We start from the raw sequence: 10,448 nt of genomic DNA on the forward strand, positions 1-10,448 counted from the left end.
TCTGGCTTCACTAGGTGATTTACAAAACTCATCTTGTTTCTTTGCTTTTTACGTTCTACTCTTAAACTCCTCCACACCCCACACACCACACCACACACACCACACCCACACACACACACTACAGTCACATGATCTATTGCCCTGTTTGCGTTTGAGAGTGAGCCACCGTCTGCCTCACTGGCTGATTTAACCATCAGCAGAGTGAGTCAGAGAGGAAACACAAGTATTTATATTCCTAGCGTTACTTGAATTTCATAGGCAGGCATTGCGGCACCCTTAAAGAGGCAGACCCCTGTGGTTTAAATCAAGATCCAAAAGGGAGCCCAAGTCAGATGTGCTTGCATCTCTGCACGTGTTTTTACTTTATTCCTGGAGTAGCTCTCAGTTGTGACGGAATAGTGAGGTTAGACATCAGTCTGCCAGCTCTTCTGTAATAACATCAGAGGGTTTCGTTGAATCACGGCTGAGTCAATAAAAATAGGGCGTTTCACTTGTTGTCGGGTGGTGGTGAAATTAACGGACAGTTTTGCTTTGTTTTGAAGGAGTGGTCTTTGATTATCAGGCAGGCTGGCCATTCAAATGACAATAAGGGGAAAGGTGCTATCTTCATAGGTTGATGCGTTACTGTTGTGCAAGCCTGAGCGCTGAGCCCATGAAGCATTCTTTTGTTACATTTACTCTACTCTTGTTATTTAGAGCCACTCGATGCATTAGTTCTCCTTGAAAGACTTTGACCATTTCACAGTTATGCCTTTGCTGACTCTCTGATTGCTGACAACATTTGTCTTTACTCGTTTGTCCCCTAGCTCTGCCTACGTGACTTCAAGCGGATTGCCTGGCTGGGGAGAGATGCAGTTATATGATGAGGTACACTGCAAGACCTAAAACAACTGCAGACAAAAACCGCCTGCGAGCCAGACCGCCCCCTGCTCTACCATCAGTACCCAACTCCCAGCTTAGTGCGGCAATCTCCGGGGTGGACACGTGCTGTCACAGCGCAGAGGCATTGCAAAGAGAGACAACGCACACGGCTGCGGATGTCGATGCCAGCACGGCCAGGCACTACGACTCGGCCTGCTTGCGCCTGGCGAGTCCTCTGGCAGCGAGGAGGAGGCGATGACAAGCCGCTGCGCACTCAGTTGGCTAGGCTCTCCCAGCAGTCAGAAAAGTTTGGAGTTGCATTCAGGCTAATCTGACGCATCGTGGCAAGTGAAGGGTGGTTCTCAGGAGGACGAGGAACGTGCGGGTGTCCTCGTCAGCCTGCCTCCGCACAAACAGAAGCCCCAAGTGACGTATTCGACCCAAATCCACATCTCACGCCTGTCTGGGAGGTGGACACTCGTTTGCGGTCAGCGACCCAAGGACTGGCACAAACTCTTTATGACCAAGGACGCAAACGCCAGCCTCTGTTCTCGGTGATAACAGCTTTGCAGACCTCATACAGAACTGGATGGACTTGCCAGATTGTCCTGGCCCGCTGAGCTGAAACCAATTCAAGACAGAGAATGGAAGAGGTTTCTTTGTCAACATGAGGAGGAAATTGGCTGGGTTTTCTAAGAGGTAGAGGACAGAGTGAGAATGAGATCCACAGACTCCGCTCGTGTTAACAGAGCGACAAATGCTCCAAAAAGTCTGTCCTGTCCAGTTGTGCATCACAAGCCAAAGCCCCTTTTTTCCACCAGTCTCACACAGGCATTAATGAACTTGACACGATTTTATCACTTTGCGGCCCTCATGAAATCAGGCAGCCGGCAGCCAATAATCTGCAAAGATTCATTGGCTACATCTGACTTTTCACTGCAAACCCATGTACAGACTGGACAATCAAAGTCACTTTATTTTTATATGACTGTTTTTTTTTTCACTTTTTATTGCTGTGACTAAGCTAAAGGAAAATAAGATGTTCTCATATATTTAAACTCTACACGCTCTTGTTATATTAATCAGGTCTTGTGATGTGATTGTTGATATAACTTCCCAGACACATTTTTATCTGAATGAAGCTTCTGCCACAGTCATCTGAGTTTCTTACAGCTCATTACACTGTGACTCCTCGCGCGGATTAGTTAGAAGAGGCTTGTACTGTCTCTGCAGTAAAGTAAATGAATGTGGTCATTTGTTTTTCATTAGAAAATTTAATACTCTGGGGTGTTTGAAGAGGTTTGTAGCTGCATTGGTTTGTGTAATTGATCTATATAAAAAAAGTATAAATTGAAAAACATGATAATATTCAGATTCACAGACTTGTAGCCAGTTCCAGGACTAATAAGAGACACTTTGAGTTTGCACTCATTAGATACCAAGGGCTCAATGTTCTCGGTAAAATAAGTTCTGTTCTTACGCAACAAAAGTTGAATCCTCAGAGAGGCTTTAAAACGGGCGTCAAGGCTATTTACACGTCCAGAACGCAGAGGCTGTATCACACAGAGTGCGGCATGCCCGATGAGGTAATTCCCCCATGTGTCATGCAGAAAGAGGTTAAAGGAGGCAAAGGAGGCCAGCTGGTTGCGATGGAGTAGAAGTTGCTCTCCCGTTTCTTTATGAAGCGTAGCGTCTCATAACCGCCACCGCCTCATTTAACTCGGTCTTGCTCTCAGTGCGTTCCAGCCTCACAGGTGGTACCAACTCTCCGCACACATCGGTTGATGCACTTTAGTTCTGGGAACAAAAAGGTAGAGGAGTGACATATGCGCAGATAAGCTAATGATCACTTCACCTTTGCTTTACATATTCGCTTTGTTCATCAATTCAAGGAGCCATAACACCAGACATTGCAAAGATAAGATTTTTCCCCTGCTCCCCGCTGCAGCCCGCCTCACCAATCATGTCTGATATCAAGGGCATGGGAGGTTCCAGAAGAGAGATGATTCTCACTCTGGGTGTCGTTGTCTCGGCCTTTATCTGGGTCTTCTGGTGGAATGTCCCTACGGCACTTGATGAACTTCTACCAGGACAGTGAAAGCTTGTTAGGTGCGACCAGCCGTGATTAAAATGGAACATCTTCGCTAAGAGAACTTGAAACAAATATCTGAGCCATTTCTGAAGGGTTTTTTTTTCTGGCTCTACTGCGATTTTCCGTTTTAGTGCGCATCATGCTTCCCCAGTGGTCTGCAGCTGGATAAGTGCATCAATACATCACCTTCCCCAGCTGAGTGAGAGTCATTCAGGGAAGGGGAGAGAGGAGAGAGGAAGCAATGGATCCAACCCCATTACTCAAACTCATCTCAGCAGCTCATACTTCCTAGAACTAGTCCGCTGTGTATCCTGTGAGCAGCAGCGTAGTATGCAGGGCAGCAGATGACATCATTTATAGTCGACTAAACCTTTATAGCTGTAACAGACAAAAGCTTTCAAGACCATCAACTGAAGTCAGTTTTTCTTCAGATATACTCTTGTTATATCGCCAATCATTGTGTTGATTGAGTCAAAATTAAATGATTGGGTCAGTGATGCAGACACTCAGATTAAAAGTGCAGTTGTGACTGATGTGCACACGCCGCTTGTTGAACCTTAAAGCCTTTAGACATCGGCTGCAGAAGAACATGTCAGATTCAACTCCAGTGAGCCAAACACATTAAAATGAGTTAAGTAGATCTAGTCAACTACGGTTATAGTGTGGTCTATAACCCATTTTGGCTTATGACACCCGCTGAAGAATTATTACTCTTGCTGGACATGAAGTCGATTGCACCTCCAAACAGGATATCTGCTGTGCCATAAAGCATTAAAAAGACAGGAAAGTTTCCATCCTGAATCACTGAGCAACACAAAAAGACTGTTGCACTTGCACTTGTTGAACTGTCAGTTTTCAAGCACTTTATGTTATTGCTCTCTTGCGGTCGTGGTGTGGCCGCTTACAGCTGCTCAGTTTGTCAAACCGGTCATTTATATAGCCTCTATGTCTGACCATGTGCTCTGTATCTTATTATTTCCACTATGCATGCCACTGTACGCTATTTAAATAGTATCCGGGCTTGCTTCATTGCTGATCTCAGCACAATTTTCTGTAGTCTGTCCACCATACGGGACACTTTTTAAAAGACCTAGCTTTCAAACTATAAAGGATTAATATGGCTGCCACCCACAGGTCTGCTTATAACGAGGAGTGAGACAGTGAGCACTGGTTGGCATAAACAGTGCTCAAAGACTTGGCACCCAGGTGATCTCGAGCAGATTTGCTGAAGCATTGCATACGTATAGGGTGGTCCAGTCTACACAACAAATCTGCTGTTAATGAATTAGTAAATAGAAGGAAGAAGGAGAGATGGGTCATTGTTTAAGTTTGGCAACTCCTCCATCTTTAGTGTTTCTTGTGTGATGACAGAAACAAGCTCTAATTAGAGCCACATTTAGGATTATTGCACTGCGGACTTACATTTATCTCACTTGACAGTTTCAGATGTCTAAGTGAGCTTTATCTTCTTGCTTGAACTGCAGAATGTAATGAGTGCAGATGTTTGGCCCACGAGTACCGTTATTCTATGCATTATCAATGGCGGGTGTTGAGGTGCACACCATCAGTTCTCTGCCCAGGGACTCGTTGTAATAAATACGGGGGGACAAGAAAGGGACAAATGCTCGGGTGAATGTGTAAACAGAGCTTCAGTCTAGAGTTGAGCTCAACCTCTCCAGGAAAACAAAGAGAAGTGGATGAAAAGTGGCGTGAAGCAGGTGAATCACACTCAGCTCAATAAAATTGCTTAGCTTCCTGGTGGGCACGTAGAGTGAATGGATGTGTCTATACTTGTTCTAGATGTGTCAGACAGAAGTAATAATTATTTTGAAATTCCTGTGGTTTTCCTCTTTACTGGTTACGTAGATCTGCCGCTGATTCCACACATTATGAAACTGAAAGTCACTGGGAAGCTAGACGTTAATGTCATCGGCCATTTCGCTGGAAGTAACGTGCGCTGATGTGTGACGCTTCCAGAAACAAAAGAAAGGAAACTGGAGTCGGTGGTGGAAAACCATGACAAACTAATGAGATACCAACTGACAGACAACAATGAATATAAATGATTCAAGTTTGATTATTCCAGTGGATTGTGTCACGTTGCAGGTTTATATTGTGTGTCTTTCAGCGTAGAGGGGTTGAATGTGTAATGATCTTATCAAACGAAACATCTATAAAGTGTGCACGGTTTGAAATAGTTCAGGGTTTGGCTTCCTATCTGTACACAAATGGACAAGAATTAGAAGTCTGTCTGCTGCACAGACAGAAAAATGCTCCATCAAAGATAGAGAGAATCAACTTACACTTCGTGTTGCCTTTACCGAAGAGTCTCACGACCGCTCACCCACAAAGGCTGTTCCTATTACCTATCAGCTATGGCAGAGAGTGAGACAGGAAGTGAAATGCGGGGGGTGTTCAGCCTGCAGTCTGGCAGAGAATTATGTGATAAATGTTCAGTTTTGTTTTCTTTCTTCCTTCTTTAAACTCCCCCATTAAACCTGGCCAGAATTAAAAATAATTTCCGGAGTCATTAATTCACATCTACTCCAATTTTAAATTCTTTATCTCTTAATACAACAATAACAACAATGACCCTTAAAGTAGAATTTCCCACATTAAAGTTAAGAAAGTATTGAATTTTGTCATCAGACATTTAGTTATTCTTGATAATTATTTCAAAAATAATTTCTGAGGCCTCTTCCTGTTTGCATATGTATTATATATATATATATATATTATATATAAAGTCATAAACACTCTCCTCATTGTTCCGGATACAATGTGGAAAAAGAGAATCACAGAATCATCACACGAGCTTTATTTATAAACCCCACAGCTGCTTCTTCTTCTGCTTACTATGAGGTTCATGGGAATCATAACAGACGAGATGACACGGGCGAAATATCCCAGAGGACTTTGCTTTGGTTCTCATGGCCAACAGGGCCTCTTAGGTCAGCCCTGCTTCCTCTGTTCAGTACAACACACGGCTTTACAAGCAAACCCACATCCCATAGTATAAATAAAACGGCCTTGTTAAAGGGTTAAAATACAGACCGTTGTGTTGTAATTGTCATTATTGCATCACAGTATCATTATAGGTTTCATCTTTTGAACATGAGAAAAAACAACAAACCCATGCAGAAAACATCATATTCGCTTTCTGCAAAGTCAGCATAGCTCAGCATTGATTTGGTTTTCTTCAGTGCAGAAAATCAACATTATAATAATCATAATAATATTACTTTTTGTATGCCACTGTGTGCAATCCATATATATTCAATTCACCATTGCACGACGGCAAAGCTTTTTCCTGCAATTAAGCTATTTCTCCCCTTTCTGTGTAATATAGACAGAGTCATTCTTTCCTGTCTTGCAGGTTTTTTTAAGCTCGTAATCACCATCTCTGGAATGTATTGCTATTCTTTTCCATCTATATGACTGTGATTCGCTGTACCCGCATGTGAGTCTGGACCTGCCTGAGCCTGCGTTGTGTCATGTCCCAGTTTTCACCCACAATTTGGCTCAGTCAGTGATACGAGCCGTGCCTCTGCAGAGCCTCCCAGCCAACAGGTTCAGGCCAGAGCCTGCAGCCTGCTGCCAACGTGAGTCTCTCCTCATTCTGCCTTGGAAAAAACGGCACAGTAAAGAAACGGAAAAAAACATTAGCTTCTCTGGGCAATTAATGGTTTTTCTTACTTCTTGCAGAGCCTCATGTTTCAGCACTCCCATAAGCAGCCGTTTCCCCTTTGTCTTAAAAAAGATAAAGAGCCCACAAGGTCCATTTGGAGAAAGCCAATTGTTTGAGAACATGGCACAGAGATATTTTTGTTTTTTATGAAGATTAAACTTTGTCATGCAGCTTTCTTTGCAGGCTAAAACTGGAAAGGTTTTAAAATGGTTAGCCTAAATACCGCAAGAAGAGACTTTCAAACAAAACCTGTGCCAAAGCCACATTGGTGACAAACTTTATCATAACTTTAAGCTTTTTCTGCTGGTGAATGCAAGTGTAAAAGTGTCTTTCAGTCCATTCACAACCACACGACCCAATGTGTGTTTATGGTCTCACAGACAAGGCATCAACTCCAGCAGCCTGGCTAAGTCAAACACACACTTTCATTGCCAAACACAAATATTCACACTCTCGTGCACCCAAACATTGTCACCTAGTTTACCTTGATACAATAGACACAGAGGGTTACAGTCAATAAACCAGAATCTCCTCTGAAGAACTCGCCTGAACCCTGAAGGGATGCTCGAAATCAAATGCTCATGAGAACACACAAAAACTCCCGCCGTCTTCTGATTTGGACATAATGGGCCTTTTAACCCAGAGTAGCCAACATGTGACTGCCTTTGTGCTTTAAATGGCTGATAAAAAGTTGCCCATATTTGCTCCATCACTTTCTTGGCTGAAATTGGCTCCACATGACTGACATCCAAAACCGGGTAAGTAATCTAACATCTGTCTTGTCCGAATATCGCAGACACCCAGGAAGCATCATAGACTTCAGCAATGTGGGAGAGAGCGGCTTGCCTGGCTCATGGTCAGATGAACTCAAGGTGTAGAGCGATAAGAAGAGGTAGAGGAAGACACATAAATCACACACTATGGGAGGAAGGGAAGAAGAAGAAAGCTGATGAGGAATAAAAGAGGAGGGAGAGATTTGTTAAGCTGGCTGCATGAAAAAACTTTGGGATGTGGAGAAAAGTGTCCGTGTGGGAAAGCCAGAAGTCAGAGCGTAAGCTCGTGAGCTGCTCTGTTGGATAATTGGTGATTCTGGTGAGCAGGAAACCGAGTCAGAAGACTGACCTTGATAAGTTGTCTTTTTGTGGTGCTCCCAGCATGTCGTGCCACTAACTGTCTTTCTGCAGCTCCAGACAGAGAACCTCGCTAGACGCCTGCACAATAGTGTCCTTCTTCAGTCTAAGATGGGCCACCTGAGGAGACGGACAGAAAGCAGACATTGTGTGGTCTCAAAGATCTTCAGTTTCCCACTTCCTCCAACTCTTTTACTCTTCTTTTCTTATATGCATTTTCACTTCCTGCTGACCCTCACCCCACATCTCATCTCTGTTATACAACGTCCTTTCAATTCACTGCAATAAAAACGAACAAACTATTTGCATTTTATTTTGTCCCATCAGAACAGACCCCTGCAGCATTTGTTGGTGAAGATGTTCTGTTTGTTTGTGTGACTTTGCTTACAGCGCTGTCGTTCCGATCCTGTTGGTCATGGCTGGCTCGCGTTCCCACTGTGTCTGGCTATGGATAATTTGTTATGATGGCTGAACTTGTTTAGTGACCTCTTGTCCTGATATATGCCCGAGCAGGCTGAGTGTATAAAAATGTTGAGAAAACGTCCACGGAGGCCATGCAGTCACACACAAATTATAATCATATGATACCCCACGGATTGTTTGTTTACATTCTCAGAGATTTATTTCTCAGTGCTGAACAAAGAGAAATTGCAGCGCGGGTCCAAGTATAACCCTACTGTTGGCCATCTTAGTCCAGTTTAACCAAAATGGTTTCAGTGTAGAGATCTCCAGATGTGATTAAGCTTACCAATTTCTTTGAAACTGCTTCTCTGTTGTATGGAAAACCTTTATAAGTGCTTCCATCTTCAAGAAGTTCTCCTGTGACACAAGTTGAGAAAAGTTAAAAAGCTACATAACCCACCTTCCGTGCGTCAAGGATCCGCTGGGTCGACGTATGAGGGCATGTCATCTTGTGGTTAAATTGGGGTCAGAGGATCATGTGAGAGACCAGATGCCTTAATCCTTAACCAAACTCACTGACAAAGTAGGGTGAATGGCATAATCCTTACATATTTCACAAGTGAAAGTCTTCCCACATAACCCAATGTATTTGTGCTTTGGGCTATAGTACAAATAAATTTGATTTTGATTTGATTTGACTTAGCATAAGACTGAAAGAGGGGAAAAGCTCTGTCAAAAGATACATCCACCCACTCGCCGCTTAAAGCTTACTAATGTTATGCCTTGTTTGTTTAATCACTCAAAAACTGAACAACACATTGTGATTTTATGGATGTTAGCTGTTTCCTGTTTATGTAAGCTAAGTTACATCTGGCAGTAGCTTCGTATATACAGTAAAGTGAAAGTTTCAAATAGCTCACTAATAGTTTATTTCCTGATTAATTTAGCAGATTAACAGGAAACTCTTTGCCTTGCCTTTTAAAATTCATTGTTTTGGATGTTTATTTTAATTTATAATGCCATTTTGTATATAAGAGAGAGTATAAGAGTATATATCAGTTAAATAACATTAACTGATTGTTATGTGAAGAACTGTCATCAGTTTCTAAATCTCTGTGTGTACAGACATAAAAGCTCCTGGCTGGCAGAGAGGCACGTCCTCTTGTGGCCCCTGTGTCAACACACGCCCAGTGGAGGTGGGCTACTGCAGCACCAGATGGCCGTCTGCAGCACCTGGACTACTGTTGATGTTAAACAAAGCTGTCAGTTTAATGCAGAGCGTCTGACTGAGGTGACTGCCTCAGCACCACTGATGTAGTCAAATATTAACTCAGAGTTGTCAAACTAGCCACGGTGCCCCCACCCCCACCCCCCGCTTCAACCCTTTCACCTCTTACTACCTCTAGCTGACAGACACCGTACACACTGGCACATTGTTCTGTTCCTATAGTTTTTCATTTAAATTGATTCCATACTGATCGCTGGAGCTCCTCGTTTTCCATAAGAAAAAGCATGACTGCAGTGAGCTGCTGAACCCTCCACCTCCACCACTTTTTTTTAAATCACTTGATTGGTTGAAAATTTGCATCATTGTTATTGCATTCATATACAACTGAAAATTCCTGAAATTTGAGAGTGCGAGTGGGCTGTTGCCGGGGTCTTAGCATGTTAGCATTAGCATGTGCAATTAGCATGTATTTAATTCTTAGTGGCTGACGCGCTAGCACTTAGCATTAGCACTAATTTTAGCATTGGCCGCTAATGTTAGCAATTAACACGCGCTAGCTGCTCTGCTGTCTCTGTCATTTTAGACAGACGAGTTCAAATTAAGTGCCAAAACTGCTAAAATGGCCGCCGCTGGCTTCTGCCTGCCGGCCCTAATCAGCCGGCAGTTACTGCACCTGTTAGAATGCCAGTTGGAAATGCTGACAGAGGGAAGAGAGAAATGCTGAGACCACCCTCGAACAGGAAGGATTTCTGGCCAAACCGTATTTCCAATCATTGAACCGAAATCACTGGGAGCATCCTGAGCCTTTCCTGAATGTCTACATAGTTATTTTGTGTTGATAAATGAATAAATCTGACCTTTACAGCGATTCAAAGAAGCGTTACTTCTGCTTTCCTCCAGAAATGTTCCCGCCTTTTTAACATGGCAGTCTATGGGGCAGTCTATGGGGCTGTGGATGGTGTTGCTCGAGCATCTTTGTGTGTTACACCAAACTATAAGGCTGACAGCTTTAGCAGCGAATCTGAGTGAGAGACAAATTTCCTCTGT

At 43.2% G+C, this 10,448-nt stretch overlaps 1 pseudogene; it reads left to right on the forward strand.

Moving 5' to 3' along the window:
• The first annotated feature begins 849 nt into the window (after window positions 1-849).
• On the forward strand, window positions 850-2,519 carry LOC113745876 (PAK4-inhibitor inka2-like; annotated as a pseudogene).
• The last annotated feature ends 7,929 nt before the right edge of the window (window positions 2,520-10,448 follow it).

This window comes from Larimichthys crocea, chromosome VI (assembly GCF_000972845.2).
Source record: "Larimichthys crocea isolate SSNF chromosome VI, L_crocea_2.0, whole genome shotgun sequence".
NCBI lineage: Eukaryota > Metazoa > Chordata > Actinopteri > Sciaenidae > Larimichthys > Larimichthys crocea.